At 45.0% G+C, this 21,915-nt stretch overlaps 1 long non-coding RNA gene across 1 annotated transcript; it reads left to right on the forward strand.

Moving 5' to 3' along the window:
• The first annotated feature begins 11,543 nt into the window (after positions 1 to 11,543).
• LOC142783804 (uncharacterized) lies at positions 11,544 to 19,883 on the forward strand. Its single transcript, XR_012888466.1, has 2 exons — positions 11,544 to 11,697; positions 19,173 to 19,883. It is a non-coding gene; the product is annotated as an uncharacterized LOC142783804 (long non-coding RNA).
• Positions 19,884 to 21,915: the final 2,032 nt, after the last annotated feature.

A 21,915-nucleotide genomic window follows, 5' to 3' on the forward strand; every position in this document is an offset into this window, starting at 1 on the left:
TCGCGAATTCACATGTCATTGAAAGGCGAGCGTTTTCGTTCAGAAATTTGAGCAGTAGGTGTGTGACCTTCGTTGGGAGGGTGAAACCCGACATTCAGGTGACAAAAAAAAACCTCGATTTATTCGTCGTGAAATGCGAGCTGTCTGAAAGTGGAGTGTTGTAACACAAGAATGCGAAAAATGACTTCAGTCACGAAGACGCCGAAATCTATAGGCGTTATTTTTTGTCATTAGTGATCTCTCACACAGCACAATATTAGACCATGTCCATTTATTTATCCGTCCGACAATCCCTCCGTGTGTGTGTGTGTGTGTGTGTGTGTGTGTGTGTGTGTGTGTGTGTTTGTGTGTGTGTGTGTGTGTGTGTGTGTGTGTGTGTGTGTGTGTGTGTGTGTGTGTGTGTGTGTGTGTGTGTGTGTGTGTGTGTGTGTGTGTGTGTGATGTTTGATGTTTTGTGGCACAAGGGCCGTTTCACGGCCAAGGAGCGCCAATTTATCATACTAAAATATGAACAACGATTGTGATAAGCGGCTGTATAAGGGCCATAAAATTCCTCGCGGTAAGGCGGGTAAAAACGTAAAAATAATAAACTCATGACCGTGCCGTGAATGGCGTCTGTGGTGTGAATAGATGACAAAAGTTGGTGATAATAGAAAACGATGGTGGGCATGTATGGCATTAGCACAAGTGCCTCACTCGTTCATACCTTCGCGTCCAAGGGCCATGGGGCAAGTGCTTTGTTGTGTAGCCACCGCAGCCAAAACCTCTCTGGAGAGGTCGTGCTACGGAATGCCCGGGTATATAATATGAAAACTACGAATTTCTTTTAAAAACACTAACAATGATTTATGACTAAAAAGTGGTTCCCTACCGACGAACATTGCAGGATGTAAAGGTATATGTTGTCGGTAGGGTAATGGAAAGTGTTGTTTTCTTCGAGTTTCTAACTGTTTCCACTGGATTAAAATGTGAAGAACTGTTAGTGCTTCACCACATCTGTCACACAATGGTGGATCGCCACCGGACAAAAGATATGTGTGTGTCGTGTATGTGAGTCCTGTCCTGAGCCTCGTTAGTATTACCTCTGTATGACGCGAGTTTGATACTGGCAGCCAATGCGCAAGGTGTGGCTTAATAATGTGTAGTTTGTTTTCTGTGCGTCTATCCCACTTGCTCTGCCAGTAGTCCCTGAGGTTTCGTTTGAGAGACGGCTTAAGATCAAGGGCTGGGATTGATATTGGTGTAGTGACAGTGCTTTCGTGGACTGATGCAGCAAGCTGATCTGCCATCACGTTGCCTTGGATCTCATGGTGCCCTCCTGGCACCCAGCACGCTACACATGTTGTTTGAGTGTATAGAGTGTGCATAAAATGGAGTAAAGTGAGACGAGGACGGCGTTTTTTTTTGTTTCTTAAGAGAGTGCAGAGCCGTTACCACACTGAAGAAGTCCGTATAAATTACTGCTTTTTGTATTTGTAATTGCTTGATGTGTTTAGCCGCCAAAAGAATAGCGTAAGCTTCCGCTGTGAAGATACTTGTGCCTGGATGTAGAGGGCCAGCATCCGAAAAGGATGGGCCGACAGCAGCGTAGGACACAGAGGAGTTGGACTTGGAGGCATCTGTAAAGAACTCAGGACGTGTGTATTTGTGTTGAAGTTCGAGGAAGTATGTTCAGATATGGGCAATAGGCGCATGTTTTGTAACTTCTAGGAAAGACACATCGCGGTCTATAGTCTGCCACTGCCACGGTAGCGAGTATGCTGCAGGAGCCAATAAACTTTGTTCAAGTGACACTCCAGTTTCCTCAGCTAAACCCTTCAGACGAACTGAGAAGGGCTGCCTCATCGAAGGCCTGTTTTGAAACAGAATGGAGCTCGACAAGTCAATAATACTAGAGTATGAGGGGTGCTTCATGTCTGCTTTCACCTTAAGAAAATAAACAAAGGACATGTAAGTTCTCTGCAGATGAAGCGACTACTCATTTGACTCAACGTAAAGGCTTTCTACGGGGCTGGTGCGAAAAGCACCCGTAGAAAGGCGGATGCCCAAATGGTGCACCGGGTCCAGCATCTTCAAGGCACTTTGAGTCGCAGACTGATAGACAACGGCCCCATAATCTAAGCGGGTGCGAATGAGGCTTCTATACAAATTCAGGAGACATTGCCTGTCACTACCCCACGTAGTACGTGACAACACTTTCAAAACATTCATGGCTTTTAAACATTTTGTTTTTAAATACTTGATGTGCGGTACGATGGTCAACTTGTTGTCCAAAATTAGGCCTAAGAATTTATGCTCCGCATTTACAGACAGACGTTGACCGTTCAGTTCAATGTCGGGTTCTGAGTGCATGCCTCTCTTTCCGAAGAACACGACACACGTGCTTTTTTGTGGATTCAGTAGGAATCCGTTTTCCGCTGCCCATTTGGAGATATTTTTAAACCTAACTGAATCTGCCGCTCACACATTGTGAGGTTGCATGACTTGAAGCCAAGCTGGACGTCGTCGACATATGTACAGTAGAACATGTTGCGGGGGATGGACAGGTGCAAGGAATTCATTTTGATAATAAAAAGCGTACAACTAAGTACACCACCTTGCGGTACTCCCATCTCCTGGACAAATGTTTGGGAGAGAACACTGCCTACGCGGACACGGAATGTTCGATTGGACAAGTAACTTTCGAATATGGAAAACATTCTACCGCGCACACCCAGGTGGGACAAGTCTCTTAATATGCCAAAACGCCATGTTTTGTCGTAAGCCTTCTCGATATTGAGGACCACAGAGAGGAAGTACTGTATGTGGGCGAAAGCGTCTCGGATCTGTGCCAGATACGCACCAGATGATCGGTGGTGGATCTAACTTCTCGAAATCCACACTGAAGTCGGTCCAGCAGACTATGTGTTTCAAGGAGATGTAAAACTCGGCGATTTATCATCTTTTCAAAAAGTTTACAAAGGCAGCTTGTAAGTGCAATGGGCCTACAACTTGAAACTGAGGAAGGGTTTTTGCCCTCTTTTAAAATGGCGATAATAATAGCCTCTTTCAAGGAAGCAGGGATGACGCCAGAAAACCAGATAGCATTGTATAGGGAGAGTAATGTTTTTCGCGTTTCGAGCGGCAGGTTTTTCAACCTTTCATACATGACACGGTCGTAGCCTGGGTTAGAATTACTGCAGGAGTTTAGTGACGTTTGTAGCTCAGCTAAGTTGAAAGGTTGGTTGTATGCCTCGTAGTTTGTACACTTGTGTTATAGTTTCTGCTTTTCTGTCCTTGCTTTATATCTTTGGAAAGCTTCAGTATGGTGTGATGAGCTAGGCACCTGCTCGTCGTGGGCTCCGAGGAAGTTCGCCTGATCTTCCAGGCTGTCACCCTGTGTGTTAACAAGTGGGAGTGAATGTACTTGTCTTCCTGCTACCCTACGAACCATGTTCCTGACTATAGCCTCTTCTGTATATGAATTTATCCCTGATAAAAACTTGTGTCAGCTTTCTCTTCTGGCCTGCCAACGTGTTCTCCTGCCTTGAGACTTTATTTTCGTAAAGCTGTAAGATTTTCGGGCGTCGGTGAATTTCGAAGCAACCTCCATGCCCTGTTCTGCTCCTTTCGCGCATTCCGACACTCAGTGTTCCACCATGAGACGCGTCGCTTGCCAGGCATACCAGATGTTTGCGGTATGCACTTTGCTGCTGAATTAGTAAGAAAAGCTGTGAAATACTCCACAGCTTCATCTATGTTCAACCTTCATATGTCAGTCCAACTTAAATGAGTAGTGTTGTGAAACTGTTCCCAGTCCGCTTTGTCTGCCATCTGGGAACATGTGGAGGACTTTTTTCTAGTCTAGTACTTAGAATTATCGGAAAGTGATCACTTCCGAAAGGATTGTTGATCACTTTCTATTGAAGTAGGGGTACAAGCGTTGGGGACACGATGCTGAGATCTATGCATGAGTAGGTTTTGTTGGCAAGGCTGAAGTATGTTGGCTCTTTCCTATTCAACAGACATGCACCCGAAGAAAAGAGGAACTGTTCGATTAGGCGACCTCGTGCATCGCAGCGAGAGTCGCCCCATAGCCCATTATGTGTATTCAAGTCCCCAAGGACCACATAAGGTTCCGGTAGTTTATGTATCAGTGACTGGAATTTGTGTTTTTCGAGACGGTACTGTGAAGGTATGTAAACAGACCAGATGGTGACAAGTTCGTTCAAAAGAACTGCTCGAACAGCCACTGCCTCAAGGGATGTTTTTAGCGGTAGATATGTACATGCTACGCCCTGATCAACTATAATGTTTACACCACCAAATGACGCTACAGCGTCATTGCGGTCCTTTCTGAATGTTACATAATGGCGTAGAAAGAGTTGGTGTTTTTCGAATTCAAGTGTGTCTCTTGTACACACAGCACTTTTGGAGAATGTTGGTGTAGAAGTTCTTAGACATCGTCGAGGTTTCGAAGTAGTCCTCTGATGTTCAATTGTATAATTTTTGTCACCATTATGGGAGTAAATAAGTGTTGTGCGAATGAAATGAGTGTGGCTGGTTTCTAGAGAGAAAACTGACTTATCTTACATAGCCTTTAGAAGGCTCTGGAATTACCATTTTGTCTTTTTGAAAGCGGTCAAGGGAACCTCGCCGCTCCTTTGGCGCAGTCTGCACCGGTGCAGCGGATGTGTCCATCGCCTCAGAAGAGACGACAGACAATGTTGTTTTCGTTGTAGGCTTCGTCGTGACAAACGGAGCCTTCAACCCCACTGGGCTGGAGGTCGTGGGGACCTCTTTAGTTTGTGTGGTGCCCAGGCTTCTGCCAGGGTTCACAGGTACCTTCGGTGGGGCTGTATTCAAGGAGGGTGGAGCAACCGAGGCCGCTCCCCCTGTGGGGGCTTGTGGCGTTTGCCTCTGCACGCTAGGCGTGGCCCAAAGCATTGCCGAAAACCGAAGTGGTGTTGACCCCCTTCGCACCACTTTGGCATACGATGTGTTCCCAGCAAAATGCGGGGAAATGCGCTGCCGCGCTTCACGGAAGCTAATGTTCAATTTAAAGTTTGCGGTTATTATTTCTTTTTCTCTTTTCCAGGCCACGCATGACCTGGAATATGCGGGATGGTCACACTCACAGTTTGCGCAGTGTACTTGTAACCGACAGTCATCGTCAGCGCTATGCCCTTTGGTGCCGCATTTCGCGCAGGTAAGCTGTCCTCGGCAGCTCTGGGAGCCGTGCCCGAACCTCTGACACTTAAAGAAGCGCCGCGGGGTTGGTATGTATGGTCTGACTGGCAGTTTAAGATACCCTGTTGCTATTTCAGTGGGCAGAGTGCTAGATGCGAAGGTGAGTATAATGAGTTTCGTTGGGGTTTCTTTATTTCCTCTTCTTATTTTAATACGCTGCAAATGAATGACATTTTCTTCTTTCCAGCCATTTAGAAATTCCTCATCAGAGAGGTCAATCAGGTCACCATCTGATACAACACCCTTCACGGTGTTCATGGTTCGATGAGTGGTGATGGTGATAGGCTGATCCCCAAATTAAGTAAGGTTATGGAGTCTCTGGTGCTGTGTGTGGTCTTTTATTTCAAGTAACAGGTCACCACTGGCGGTCTTTGTGGCTTTGTAGCCTGCGCCTAGTGTTTCTATAAGGCATCTGGGCACAAGGAAAGGTGAAATGCTTGTAGCTTTCTTTTCTGTACTTTCACAGCGGATGATGTGGTATTTCGGGAAGTTATCTTTCTTGTTTGGGAGAAATTCGAAAATTGCATCGGTGCGCCACCTCTTGGAGGGGCAATTCGTTGTGAGAGGGCTCGGAGTTTTCATGAATTTGGTAGCTTATTCGGCGGCTATGCCAGCGACCCACCACCGAGCAAAACAAGGGGACGCTGCAAGACGTGAAGGAGACGCCAGTGCCAGCCCTACATGGCCGCTATAACCTAATATATCTACCCAAGGTTGGATATCTACACCAGGTTAACTCTTGCCGCCGAGAATTTTGGAAGTAAAATGAAGTGAGGAGAGGACAGGAAAGATCAAAAGTAGTAAAAAAGACGAAGATGAAGAGAGAGAAGGAGGCAGGAAGAGGTGGCTGCCGATTTCCCTTGGGTGGGTCAGCCCAGGGGTACCGTCTACGTGAAGCCGGGACCAAAGGGGTGTGTTGCCTATGCCGGGGGGCCTTAAAGGTCCAATCACCCAGCGTCGGCTTAACCCTAAGGATTCCCTTTTCCCCGAACACGGCAAAACCACGCACGGCTAGGCGTGGAAGGGAGTCGAAACACCCCCGTTAGCTCGGGTACGTGGTGTCGCTAACACACCAAACGCCTACTTGCGCAGACGCCCCTGTGTGTGTGTGTGCGTGTGTGTGTGTGTGTGTGTGTGTGTGTGTGTGTGTGTGTGTGTGTTTGTGTGTGTGTGTGTGAATTATCTATAAAATGCGAGCTTGGTTTAATGAAACAATGGGCAGACCTGTATAAAAATCTGAGCAGTGCAGATGCATTTCACTGCTCCCCCCTTTAAGACGATCAACCATTTGCATTGTTTAAAACCTTTGTTGTTGTTAGCCACTGAACTGTTTATTTGAAGAACGGGATAGAAAACCTTGTCCTGCGTTCTTACCAGCCAGCACGAAAAAAACTTGCCTCTTTAAGTGCCTAATCTTCACTTCTCGGACCAGCGTCGATTTTAGAATCGATGTTTTGATAAGGATGGAAGCGAAAATGATTCGAAACATCTTGAGTTCCGGTTATTTCCAAGTCTTCAATGCTTGTACACTCTGGCTATGGCGAAGAGGATGATGGTGGTGCCGAACATGTGACGATACGAGCGCGCATAGCAGACGAATTGTCAGCTTCAGCTCATGTCCCTGTTCCTTGTGACTACGTGATTCGAAGGGGCATGGCCGCATGGCACCGCTGCTACCGCTGCCAAATCGTGGGCTTTTGCAATCGCATTGAGTTATGCTCGAAACTAGTCGTACTGATCAATGTTACAGATATTTTATAGCCCCTTCATTGACCTATTAGTAGGGAATCATTACTACATAATCAATAACTTTAAGTTCACGCAGAAAACGTAACATGCGCGAAGTTGATAACTCTTATGCTTTAAAATCGGTATATATCTGCAATAACTCCTTCCAATTATGCACTTTGTTGTCTCACCGTTTGCGATCTTAAAGGGAAGCTGAAGCACTTTTTAAAAAAAATGTTTAGGAGTGTGTAAGGACAGTTTGATCCCTGCAGAATTAGAAAAGCGATGTGCTAGTTTTCAAAAGTGAACGCCAATAGCAGTTTTTGGTGAAAAGATGGTGACTGTAGCCGCCGGGCTGATTGAGATGACAAGCGAACACGGTGAAGTCATTCTCGGGATGCCACGTCATCTGCAACAGCAGCACTGCCGAGGTGTGGCCTCTTTGATTAGTTCCGGCAAACGCACGTCATGGGTTAGACATGGCCATGGTTGGAGATAAGAAAGAACACTTGCTCCGGGCCAGAGGAAGCGAAGAGGACGTATGTTTCCACCCCCAAACTTTCAGCACCCTCGCGGGGGTGGAGCAAGACAACCTTTTATTTCTTCTGTTCTAAAGCTCCTGCTCCTACAGCCACAAAAATAATAATGAGATCGTCACCACTAATGTCGGTCACTCCTTAACATGAAGTTTGATTGAATTATAAAATACCATCAGCTTCTCTTTAAGGAACCAAAGTTAATCCCAGATTTCCTTTCACTACAACAGCAATCTAATGTGAACAACAGAAAAACAGTGGCTGTGGAGAAAGAAGAAAATGAACACGGCTAAAAAAATCTACATACCAATATCGAATGGCCACCATAGTGCTGCTCGATTTCCCTGGTCCTGGAGATATTACTAGGTAAGGTTTATGGTTGAAAACTGAGCCAGAAATGGTTGGCGCATAAATTAGCTAGGCGGTTACAATGAAGTTAGCGCATTGGGTGTTCTCGTTTTTAGCTTCCGTCAAAATACACATAAACTTCTGATTGTGCCAAAGTTAATCATTCTATCACATAAAAATTGTATCACTTGCTCATTGAATGTTGAGCAACAGTTTCTGTGGGCCAGTTTTCTGTGGGCATTGATTGGCGCGCTCTTTGAGTGTCATTAAATATTTACTGCTGAACAACCGGCCGATGTAATCCACTACGGTGCAAGATCAGGCTATAGTTGGTTCTCCGCGTTGTCAAGTAAGCCGTTGCTAGAATTAGAGAATATGTGCGAAAAGCTATTCGCGCAAGAGTTCATGAAGATGTATCATACTAACTGGACATGGATGCTATAGCGCTATAGGGTGTTGCTTCATCGCAACGTTCCAACCGAAAATAGCCAGCTCCTCAGATATTTTGCTTCTTTAATTTACTTTTTCGTATTGAGAACATTTATTGACACAAAATACTGCTGTTCAATAAAAAATATTGTCGTAACATTTTATTGAGCATCATATGCTTTTTTAAGCCACTGGTTACATTAGTTGTAATGGCAACGCATCGTACAATTATTTCATAACTTTAATAATTGCAGCAAAGTGTGAAAGGAGACATTGGTATGGGGCCGTGCTCCCTGTTCATCATTGCCAAAGATATTTTCACGAATACTTGAAATATATTGCTGTAAACTTCTAAACAAGGATTATTTTGTTCCAGGAAGAAGCTTTCTGACAGCCGGGGTTTTCACCATCTGCATTGATACCCATGCCTCAATAGAAGCTACCACACCACACCAAGCATTCAAGCTGATGTTCCTCACACTCTTCGCCTTCTGTATTGAATACCGCAAGGAAGTCAGCCATGTCCTGGAGTTCACATACAACAAAAAGTTATTGTATTCGCGTATCTAGCATTGTTCAAGCAACTTTACGGGAGTGCAAGAGTTGGCACTGATGGATGTTCAAAATGTGTTACAAGAATCGAATTTTGCCAAGCCAAAAAGGTATTCTCATGCAGTGAACGGTCAATTGAGATTAGCACGCGGGATCTTGAATCGTAGAAACATAGTCAATTATATCCCAACTGAAAATCATGGCCACTTTTATACTGCTATTACAGAAAATGATTACTGAATTTGCTTATTCATCAGGAAAATGATGTTCATCAAATAAGTAGTCACATGTATTTGTTTCTTGATGCTTGCAATGAATTGCTACTCTGTTGATAGGAATAACTTTCACGATCCGGTCAAATATGAAGTAGGGAGTTATCACTATTTATATGTTTGTTCCCACGTTTGTGGGCATTGTTCTATGATACCCCTTTAAAAAGTAATGTGAAGGTTTTTTGAGTGGTTTACCAATACGCTAATTCCTGTTCTCAGTGTAGCTTCAGTGTTCCTAGTAGCGTTACGTAAATTAATGCCGCAGCCAGGCACATACAAAAACCATTATCGTTTGCTTTTAGGGCAATCGCAGCACTCAACCCAGACAGAGAGAGCAAGTTGGAGAATTGAAGTAAGCAGCATTGCCTCACACCAAATGTGGCTAACATAATGAAAGCTCTTCCAAGCTTTGATATTTAAATGTTTTTCTCGGAAGCCTTTAAATGTTATGATATCTATGAATTTCGAAAGCCAATTGTTATCTAGAGGGAGAAGATATGCGCTGTTTTCATAATTGTGAAACTGATTGTTTGAATGCGGCCTTCTTTCTGTTTAAATAAACATTCGTTTCTTTTATTATAAAATGAGGATCCACTGAAGTGTGCCTGTTTTCATTTTATTATTTACTAGGATGCTGGAAGCCTCTTCCCGCGGGTTTAGTTCAAAGCATTCTACAATTTCCAGCGCAGTAGTCCAGTGGCGACATCACCCGGCAACTGACCCTGAAGTTGCGGCTTACCTATCACAGCGTTCGCAGGCCCGCGTACTGTGCGAGGTTGATTCATGTCGACGAGCACCAGATCGTGCTACTTTTCGATCGCAACCACTGTGGTGCACTTCACCACCATATGGTGCTTCTGGCACCAAAAATCACAGATAATAATAAAAATCCTGAATGTATTCGAATCGTGGAAGTGCATTATCTTCAAATTTTTGGCATTGCATTTGGCTAAGAAGAGGCATTTTAAGATGCCGCTATTACAATTGGTAGAACAGCTCTTTACTACTGTGTGAAGCTCTTGTAAAATAATAGACAAGCTAGCCTTTATATATAATACTTCTGTTCAAAAAACAAAAAGCACTGATAAATCACTCAAAGGCAAAAATAAAAACAGCTTTTTGTGACTGAAAACAATAATTTATTATTCAGCAGAAATTTCTGTGCTGTAAAACCGAAAACGAAATAAAATACTATAGGGAAAAAATTGGGAACCAGAGCATTTTTTTTTCCGAAAGGCAAAACAGAAAAATGTGTTTATGCAGAGGTTTCTTTAAAAGGGCTGTCAAAGAACAAAAAAATGTGTTCAAACAAAGTAAACTTAGGTTTACGGAAACTTCCTGTCAAGAGAGCTAACTGCGAGAAAAGTTCCGTTTCTTTTTTTTTTGAAGAACTATATTTCACACAAGGTGCTTTATGAAGAAAAAAATCAGTAATAAGTTTAGTTACACTCTTTATAAATACAGAAAAACTGGAATAAGGGTTCAAGTAAAGGTATCTGGGTTCCTGCTGAATTATCCTGACGACGCCATATTCAGTACACGATATATGTCACGTGCAGGGCATCCAGTGTTCCAGATTTCTTAGAAGAAATGCAACAAGCCTACTGCTTGCCGTGAAAGTGCTCTCGTATAAAGCCAACGTTTATTGATATTTGAATGCGCTTGTTTTGTTTGGGGTCCCTGGCACCACGTGCTCATTCAAGGAATTGAAGGACTTCAAACTTTAGCTGTGAGAATCGTTCACGCCAATTACTTGTATATCCGCATTTTTGGCGCATCCACTGCACAAAAAAAAAGAGACTTGAATGGGAGTCATTGCCGAGGTGTAGGGAATATTAAATGCGAAGCATTTTTTAGTGAACTTCCGCGACTTTGAGAGTATCTCTCTATCTATCTATCTATTTATCTATCTATCTATCTATCTATCTATCTATCTATCTATCTATCTATCTATCTATCTATCTATCTATCTATCTATCTATCTATCTATCTTTCTATCTAATTATCTATCTATAACAACAATAGTACCATTATTGCAATGGGCAATATTTCTTGTTAATTGACAATCACACATGTTTGAACACAGAAACCTGGGAAATGTTGAAGGGCGCTGTGAATGTGGTCGTACTTGAACCGTTTCGCTTGACAGACAAACGAACAGACAAAGAAAAAGTTTTGGGATGCAATATCCCAAGAAATACTAACATCTTCACAAAAGAAAAACAGGCGGCGCGGACTGTGTGCTCCCGCTTTTCCTGGCGTTCAACCCAGGAGTGGCAGTGGCAAGTCAGCGAGCCATCGGCGACGGTGAAGAAGAAGAAAGAAGAAGGTCACTAGATCACATGTTGAAACGTGGCAGCACCCGTTCACCTCTACGAAAAGCCTGAGCTTTGCACCGCGAAGAGGGTACGCTGTTGCGTGCGATCGCTTATCTCGCGTTGGGGACAATCGTACGCCTCGGGCTTCTACCGGAACAATTCTGTTGTTGTTACCGGGCGCACAATAGTCCCTGCGCTAGTTGCACAGTCTCCGTTGGCGAGAAGGGCGCTATTCAGACACAGCGAAATAACAACTGAGATGCTCATTCACGTTCATCTGTACCTGTGAGTACGTTTCGTGCGTCAGTTGTGCGTGAGTAACGTGGGGCACGCTTTGACTTACTTGCCATTCTTCGCGTGACCTTTAAATTTGTTGCTATTGGCCGCGAGATCGAGAAGAGTCGCTGCCTAGCGGCAACTGGCCAAAGAGGCAAAGTGTAGATTGCTTTGTGCGTCGTCTGTTAGCCACGTCGTGTTTCCATGTGCGCGTACGTCATGCACGTTCTGAAAGTGTGGTTTGTCCTGTCATGTCAGCATGAGTTTAACTGTTTCTACGTATGCCTGAAACGACGTACGAAAGCATTTGGTCTTGCCCGGCTGCTAATGCATTGTAATAACATCGGTGAGTGCAACTTTAAAGAGAGCTGTTTATTGTCGTCGTACCCTCCAATTAAGAGAATGATTTCAGAGTGGGTGCTGTTATCTGTTTCAAGCACATCGCAAAATGTTCTTGGCATCCTCCCAAAACATTAGGACTCTAAAAAGGTGCGTAAATGAAGCTATTTATAGCTACTCGGTTGTAAAGAAAACACGTGCTCTAGGCCATGCACTTGCACCCTGTTGACAGGTGTAAAACTAGGCACTGTAGTTCATCGTTCATGCGACGAGCCCTAGTTGTGTTTATTTGGCCGTGGTATCACTACATTGAAGTATTACTATCACGTAAACTGTGTCACATCGATACTTAAACTGTACTGATAACGGAGTTATCGCGTGCAACCACGTACATAGATTTAAGAACGCTTTAAAGAGCCCAGACGTTGAAGAATGATTCTGACGACATGCCTTATATATAACGTCATACAATTTCACTGAAAATTTCATCGTCCTTACATTGTCTTCAGCGTTTGCGTGGCATTCTGAGTGACCACGACGGAAAGCAGTTTTAATTCTTCGTCTGAACAAAAAACTGCTTGTCCTGTTTACTAGGACTTTGTGTTAGCCCTGCCATGCACGTAATTAATGAAATGTTTCTGCTAAAATGTTAATCAATATTTCGATATATTTACTTGTGCAAGAAAATGTGCGTGCACGTAGTAAACAAAGTGTAGCGCAAAGTGCCGTCAGCCACTAAGCTTTCCCGACTAGACTTATTGACTGTCCCCCACTTCATGGTGAACTAAATGAGAGAAAAAAAAATCATATGCGTATAAGGTGAGAACGGTGGTACAGAACTAATTGCACAGATATACAGGCTTTCTACGACCTTTATTTCTCTTTTTTTTTGAAGTATGCAGACGACAATGATGTAAATAAGTAGTTCAGTCACACAACAGAAGTGCGTAGCAGGCGGATCACAAGCTAACCCCGTACAAAAAAGACAGCAAAGTTGTAATTTAGTGTGAAAGCGTGGAGAGAGTTGCCCAGGACGAGCATCCCCATGAAAGGCAGAATGCGCTTTACTCGCGCGTGATGATAACGTTGCATAGGCGTCGTGCATCCATTGATTAGAAAAGAGCGTAGATATTACCAGTAAACTGTAGACATCGTATTTCGTCCGCTGACAATTGGCTCAGACTGCACGCAACAAAGCACCACTGCATGTATTTGTATACGCGCCGGTGACCGCCTATTCACACATTCGCGAGGACGGTGCTACCACCTATAGCCCAACCATGCCGCCAATCGCGTTCATTGCTTCGTCTTTGCGGCAAAGCTGTGACATTTTTCTTTCACTTTCAAATGGAAAAACATCCAGAAACTGATCAAGCCAATAATTTAGGGGGGGGGGCAGTAACTTGACGTAACACCAGAGAGGAGGGTAGTCCTGATTTTCTGCTGTTTTTACAGCAGGGAAACACCATCGTAGCATAAATATTGTAACAAGTAGTATTTAATAAGTTAACGCTGGTTGGGCTAACACTGCACACAGTGTGCAAGGATGCAGGACAACACGGCAGTCCAGACACAGCCCCACAATAACATCGTTGTCTTCATCCCTTCAGCGTCGTTTCTGCACCCGTGCCTGAGGTACCATTCTTTACCCGTGGCATTACCCCAGATGGCAAAGCACCGTACTGGTACCGGCTGTTATTAGACGGACAGGTCCCTGTGATAGGGCTTTAGGCGAAAAACAGGCACATTGTCACTTCTGGATGTAACAGCGGGGTTCGTAGTAGGAGAAATTTGATAGGTGACAGGTGTGACTTGGCGCAGAACTCAGTAAAGCCCAACGTATTGCGATAAAAGTTTCTCGCACAGGCCGACACGACAGGATGGCAGCCGCAGTAGCACGAGAGAGCCCGGAGAAAAATCGGCATCCCTATGTCGGCTGTCGTACAACGACTTTTGTGCTCTCTGGGACAATGAGAACCTGGCACGGGCTACTATACGTGCGATCAGAGCACAGGAGATGGCATCTTGTGCGTACGAAGTGGTGGACGGAAGGTCATGCGCAAGCAGGGTATCGAAAGGTAGTAAGGGATCACTGCCAAACGGAAGATGAAATGGTGAGTAATCGGCAGTTTCATGCTGCGACGAGATGTAGGCGAAGAGTACGAACAGAAGGGCAGTGTCCCAATCGGTGTGGTCGTCAGAAACATATATAGCAAGCATGTCCGTCAGTCAGTGTACGGTTGAGGCGTTCAGTAAGTCTGTTCGTAGGAGGATCTAAGTTGTAGGAGGATAAAGTTGTGCCGCGTAGCACAGGATCTAAGGATGTCGTCAATCACACGAGACAGGAAGCAGCGGCCACGGTCCGTGAGTAGGTGAGAAGGAGCGCCACGCTGAAGGATGATGTCATAAAGTAGGAAATCGGTGACGTCGGTTGCGCTGCTGGTTGGCAGCGCTTTAGTAATTGCATACCAAGTGACATATTCCGTAGCTACTGCTATTCATTTGTTTCCCGTTGTCGATGTTGGGAAGGAACCTAACAAATCCAAACCCACACGATGAAATGGTTCGGCTGGGACTTCAATAGGTTGAAGGTGACCGGCAGGGAGAGACGTAGGCTTCCTCCGACGTTGGCAAAGGTCACATGCTTCAACGTAGTGGCCAACGAAACGATGAAGGCTCTTCCAGAATACTCATCGGCGGACGCAATCATAGGTTCTGGAGACACCTAAATGCCCGGAAGTTTGGGCGTTGTGAAGTTCTTGCAAGATGTCCTTGCGCAGATGACGTGGGACGACGAGCAAAAGTTCCGCGCCATCGGGCTCTAAGTTTCGGTGGTACAAAACGTCGTTTTCAAGAAAAAAATAGGCTCAGTGAAGGGTCTTTACGGTTGCATTGAAGACAGTCAGTCATCGATAGTGGCGATGGATCTCGGCATCGTTCATCGGCTGTCAATGGCTTTCAAATGTTGGCGAGAAAACGATGACATCGTCTAGATAGCACAAGCACGTCGACCATTTAAAACCGTGAAAGAGGGAGTCCATCATACGTTCAAAAGTTGCTGGTGGATTGCAAAACCCAAATGGCATGATTTTAAAGTGATAAAGCCCGTCGAATGTTATGAATGCCGTATTCTTGCGGTCGCAGTCATCGACTAAATTTTGCCAATATCCAGATTGTCGGTCCAGGGAAGAGAAATACTTGGCACCATGGAGGCAATCAAACGCATCATCAATTCGAGGTAGAGGATAGACATCCTTCTTGGTTATTCGATTGAGATGGCGATAGTCGACGCAGAACCACCATGTGTTGTCCTTCTTTTTAACAAGCACAACAGGTGATGCTCAAGGACTGGTTGAAGGCTCTATGACGTCTTTTCGAGCACTTTCTCTACCTCTTTCTGGATTATTTGGCGCTCTGGATGAGACATACGGTAAGGACGCTTATGAAGGGGACTGGCATCGCCAGTGTCAATACGGTGGGCTATGACGCTCGTGCGGCCCAAGGAACGGTCGTCGATATAAAAAATGTCGAGGTAAGGTGTTAAATTGTGCTCACAGTGGTCCCACTCATGAGTCCTAAACAGTGATAGGAAGTTAATGACAGGCACTAAAGAGAGAGCCGCATGTTCGTGAGGGGAGGTCTATTGCTCCTACCACCCTTCCTTTGGATCCGCCGCTGAGAAGACCTGCAGAAAAGGTTGTTGTGGAAACCACACTGCATCACTCGGACGTGGTTTTAGCTAGTGGATAATATGGCGGAAAATAATAATGAAGAGAGGTTGCCCAAAGAATGCAGGCGGCTTGATAACCGCAGATCGGTTAGCGTTCTCATGAACTGCCGGGGGGGGGAGGGGGGGGTGCACAGCTGCCTTGAACGGCTACTGCCACCTTTAATTTGGAGGCGATTTTACTCTCCCATATAAATATCCTGAATACAGATACGGCTCTGAGTACGTGGGGCACTCGGTATTTCATTTGGACATCAACGTCAATTTTCTCACGGCGCACCTACCGACATCGACATTAACTTGACGTCAGGCCACAGTGCTGATCCTGGTGACTTCACGCAGAAGTTTGGCAATCAATATTTTTGTTAGGAACAGCAATCTGCGACTGTGCTTCCTTCACTCCTTTCGTGTTTCTGTCCATCACTGAAACGATAGCAGTTGTCCACCCCACTTCCCCCTCTCCCTCTTTCATAGGTTGATCTACAAAATAAGCTTGCAAGAGGCAGTAAACGATTTTCTTTTGTGCCAGCCACTGGTTGTCTGCGTTTCCTCGCCGTAGCTGAGCCAACCGTTATGTAACAGTGACGACTAGTTCCGTTTTTTTTACCCACGGTACCAGGAAAGTTTTCATTAGTAGAGCACGCATTGAAAAAATCAAGAAAAACTGTTTGGGCCACCATGCTTGTATGCAAGCGTGTCACAATCCCTTGCGATTCGTCATCGCCTCTACTATCAAGAGCTTATCGCGCTGGCCACGGCTCGCACAGTTCACTCACAGTGATTAGGGACCATTACCGGCGCACTAGATAGACATCAATGAGTGCGGTATCGACGCCCCACGGATAACCCTGTGTTTACCGAGTAGGGTGGCCACTGCGGCATTCATGTCCCTGTTGCAGGGTCTAGTGAGCAGAGCACTGAAAACAAAGACATTTGGCAGGAAAGCTGTTAAGTTCGGTAACATTCTCAGGAATAAGCGATGTGATTGACGACCGTTATATGTAAATATTTCAGGGGGTTGTCGTGAGATCTCTTCCGCTCCTCCCATTGTTGCCCCGTTTCCCTCGCAACGATGACACGCATCCTAAGCTGGCTTGTTACTCTAGCAACACACAAAACATTGCACTTCGCTCCTTATGCCTCGTTTTGCTCTCCAAGATTACGACTCATCGAAATTTCACATCGAAAAGGGCAATCTGCGGGAATTATAGAGGGAGTACGCCAGTGAGGAATTCCGCAACACCGTGTTTAGATAGACTTGTAGAAGGGGCTTGAAGACACCTGTACGGGGGCACGCCAATCGCCAGAGACCACCCGGCGGGTTTCCCGGTGATTAATGGAGCGTGCTGCCGCGCACCCGCAGTGGCAGCCCGGAAACAAGTTGAGGGGCACAGAAAGTAGGCATGAGAAATAAACTGCTCAAGCATCGAAGTGACTAGTGGACCACGATCGCTGTACTTGTTCGGCTTCCCTGAATAAATTTAACAGATAATTGAACTTCAAGGCTTCCCAGCGCAGAAAACCATGTAGCCCTCTCGATGCTCGTCAGGTGTGGCTACAGTGGCCGATTTAGTTTGCCGACGTCGGTAAACGAAAAATATATTCATGTTCAGGTCACAATAGTGGTTAAGAAGCAACTCGTGTCAAATTTTAGACGATCCACACTACGATCCACATATGCATCCACAGACAATCCATATATATATATATATATTGTGGGCATTTGTACTGAAGTCTTGACTACCAAGACTTCATAATATATATATATATATATATATATATATATATATATATATATATATATATATATATATATATATATATATATATATATATATATATATATATATATATATATATATATATATATATATGTGTGTGTGTGTGTGTGTGTGTGTGTGTGTATGTGTGTGTGTGTGTGTGTGTGTGTGTGTGTGCGCGCGTATGCCACAGGTAATGCTTCCCCGACTTGCCCCTCAGTTTTAAACTTTTCCTGAAAACTCTATAGGCGTGGCACAAAGAAATCAAGTTTCAAATAGCATACCGTGCAAATTGATGATAAACTACGAGGCGCAGTGCCCATCATTTTATCCTTCAGCCACTGGAGTTTGAAAGGTCCCAGTATCAGCGCGGCTAATCACCACGGGACGCGTGCTGGTGGTCCGGGGCTAGCAAGTTGTGTGAGGGCCACACCTCCTTAGCTTTTTTCTAGTCTATTGAACGCATGAAGGTGCGTCTCCCCACAGGGAGTGTTCACTTAGTGTCTAACGTGCTTATGAGACTTGGAGTTTGAGGGTGGCGGTATAGCATGCTCTTTCTTATGTGGCTCCTGTGTTGGACTTTTTGAATCGGGGGGCTCAGACTAAATACGCTCTCAGGTAGAGAGACCACTGCCGAATGGAGACACAACATGTGCAGTGCGTGATAGCGCAGAGCCTGGTAGGCGGTTGTTGTGTAGATTTGTTTTGCGCGGAAAAACAATCCACAATTGTGGTATGAGCCGGTCAGTTGTTATAAGAAATATTATTAATTCCTGTCGATGTAGCCCTAAATATTCTCTTTCATTGCGTGCAAAAATATAAAAATTCAAGCGGAAGGCATTCTGTAGCCCATTGTGAACAACCTATCTTTATCCAGCACGATACGACATTATTTAACGCACACTTCACTAGTAAATAATTGCTGGTGACATGAAATACAAGTGCGCTGTACATGTTTGATGCCTGGGTGCATGTGGGGGTGAATATGTCGTGTGTTTGCGCTCAAATAATGTTTTGAAAGGTGCAAAATACCACGCAATACTCCAATCAGGACTCTGACTACGCGACTATGAGTGAGGCTGATTACATATTCTCCGGCGGCATGCCCCTGTCTTTAAGGTGGAACGAATAGGCCCACTACCTTCATTCAACTAATGCCGCAATCGCAGCTCTGAGCTTCAGTACCGGAGTTTGTCCATAACAAGAGAAGTTTTTTTCGGATACGGGCTCTAGAAATTAGAAAGAAAGCAAAGCCATAGGAACATCTGAAGCATCAAGCACGAATAATAATCACGCACATTTGCTACATACCATTCCCTTAAGATCTGAATTCTTCCAGACACAAAAGCAGTAAATGTCATGGACCCGTCACAATGGTGTAGGGGTTACGTTGCTTGAGTGCTGAGCCAAAGGTCACAGGATCTCATGGCGATCGTGGCACCCACAATTTTTATGGAAGCGGGAATGCATGAGGCACGTTTACTTAGTATAGGCGCGCAATAAATAACTAAATAATAATAAGAATAATAATAATAATAATAATAATATGTGGTGTTTTACCTGACAAAACTAAGACATGATTATGAGAGTCCAAATAGTGGAGGGCTTTAACATTTTTGACCATCGGCTGTTCTTTAATGTGAACTTGCATTGCGCAGTGCCCAGGCCTCTACAAGTATGCCTCTTTCGAAATGCGACTACCAGGGCCTGGATCAAACCAGCAACCTTCGTGGCCGGCAGCCGAGCAGGCTAGCCACTGATCCTCCGAGGCGGACACTGAAGGCGGCCGAAATTGTCGACGCCTCCTACTACAGCGTCTCTAATAGTCATATCGTGATTTTAGACGTTCAACTCCAACAATTGGGCAATTACCCTCTTCAAAAAATCACTGCGTATTGACGGAATGAATGATGATGAGCGGGACGAAGCGTCCGTCCGTCGGTCTGTCTGTCTGTGGATATGCTGCACTGGCTAAGCTGGAGGTATGGATTGCCCTAGACCATTTGTAGGAGCTTCTCCCCTAAAAGCTGTCAGAAACAAGAGCATTTAAATTAACTACGACCCTACAAGTTTACCCAATACACACAGAGCTAGTCTCTTAGCACTTAGTTTGATTATTTGATTTTTTGGTGACTTACTCAAATATTGATTTACATTTGCGCACAAGTTTGTCCCATGGTAACATGTTTCGATGATGAGAATTCACTCCACCACGAAAACACCTATTTTCACCTACCTGTCTCCACATAGAAACGGCAAGTGCATAATATAACAATTTGAAAACCTAAAAGCAAACCAATTTATCCTGACTGAGAAAATGATATTGCTGTAGCGTAGCCAAGTTTGAGCGTAAAAATACTATGCTGTCACTATGTGTGTAGGTAGCATCTTTCTGCAGAGGATGTACCTTGAATTTAAGGTTATATGACCAGAGTTATGAGACTAGGTAAAAAGCAAACGAGTACCTGTGGATATTGTTACCGCGTCAGAAGATATAGGGAAAAGAAATAAAGAGAAGTAAAGCATAGTTTAGAAATGTAACATGAACAACTGTGACCTCGGATACTATAGGTCTGTTTGATTCACCTGCACCAATTCTAACCAATTCACGGTAGTGCACGCGAAGTTAAGAAATTGTGCAGCGCGAGTTCAGTGGTGCCGGCACTGCGCGACCGCCGAAACGAATGACAATGTGCCAACAAGGTGGATGCCTTATTTCTATTCGCTTAATTTACACCGTTCGGCTAACTTTTAACGATGGCAAATCGCACATGTGGACAGTTTATGAGGTGCAAGCATGTTGACTAAACACACAACGTTAGTAGAGGCGGGTACGGCACCTACGCCTAAGTGCTGCGCCGTCTGCTCAGCTGCACGCGCAGCTGCACCAAGCCGGCACCATCAGCGCAGGAGGTGCATGAAAATCGTGAACCAATACGGCACCTCTCCTGCACCTGTTGAAACTAATGGCACGGTTCAGAGGTCGTCAATGCCGCACCACTGAAACGTCAATGCCGCACCACTGAAACAAAGTGCAGCACCCCGTGAACTGGTTCACATGGTGCAGGCGAACCGAACGGACCTTAGCTATCACTGCTAGCTGGGTTTCAAAGTTCGGGCCATAGCAACCGAAAACCTCGCCGAAGGCAAGTTAAATGTGCCCTGGCTGTGGAAAATCATTCTGTAGCCTTTGGTGGCGCACAGTGCTATACCATTTCAGTACGGCGTATTAGGAACGGTCCAAAACTAGTGAAGCCTGTGTTCCACTACTTCTCTTCTTTGTCTTTCAGCCCAACTCATGCTAAATTTCAAACAGTAGCTTTAGTCCAAACCGGTACCGTGAACCAACTCCTCGCGTTGCACATAAACGTGTGTCCCTTATCGAATCTGCAAAGCCCGGCTTACGAAGGGAAACGACCGCGAGTGCGTTGGTTGATTTCTCTGTTTTGTGCATTTCGCCTCCCGTGCTGGCACTTAGCATTCTGGAGGACTTCATTCCAACCCGCAGCGACTAATAGCCTGGCCCGCAGCATCGTACCAGCCAAAAAGGTGCAGATACGCAGTCGCCAGCCCAGAAAAGCCGAACGAAAAAAGAAAAACGAGGCTCACTGAAACGCGTATCGATCTATAGCTGGTTGCGCAGTCGGCCCTGCTGGTCAACGCAGGTGTCCGCGGAACTCGGAGGCATCAAAAGCTAAATATAAAGTGCGATCAGATAGGAAGGATTAAAACACAAGTCCCTATCGATTTCTCAACGGCCTCGGTCTTTCGTGCCTACAATGTAGCAAACTGCGTATTACTCCCGCCGTGCTTTACTCGCGAGCATTTTTATGCAGGGTTCGGACCGGTTTCTACCGTGCCGACGCCGTTTCGCAGCTTTCAGGCTAGAAAAAATGTCTTTCAAGGCGGCTCATTTATTGACACTTCATGAACGTGCCGTGTCCCTCAACTGTGGCGGCTCGTAAACACTGTGGGGGGCTCGCTAATAGAACCACCCATGTAAGATTGTCTTCAATTCCTATAAAGAGGTAGACAGACAGTCTTGGTGTTGATAATATGTGCAAATGGAAGGAAACTTATGGAGCCATTTACACCGCAATCATTCTAGAAGTGCAAGAACCTGAGCAATGATGCTTCAGAAAATAGAGCGTCAATTGCTTGACAACCTGTTGCGCAAGGCGGTGCCTTCCTGGTTTCAGCCCGAATTACCATTGGTGACAACTTTGCGCCAAACTTGCTACTTCAGGACTTTATCTAGCTACGGAAATTTGAGGTTGGCGCCAAGGCTATTTTTGGCTACATTTCACTTCTGTTTAGGCGCGTCTAGTAGCCACTGTTTGTAACCATTTATCATGCGTGAGCAGATGCACGTGCTCGTTTTGGCCCCAGAAACAGGGTAAT

Source organism: Rhipicephalus microplus, unplaced genomic scaffold (genome assembly GCF_043290135.1).
Source record: "Rhipicephalus microplus isolate Deutch F79 unplaced genomic scaffold, USDA_Rmic scaffold_12, whole genome shotgun sequence".
Lineage (NCBI taxonomy): Eukaryota > Metazoa > Arthropoda > Arachnida > Ixodida > Ixodidae > Rhipicephalus > Rhipicephalus microplus.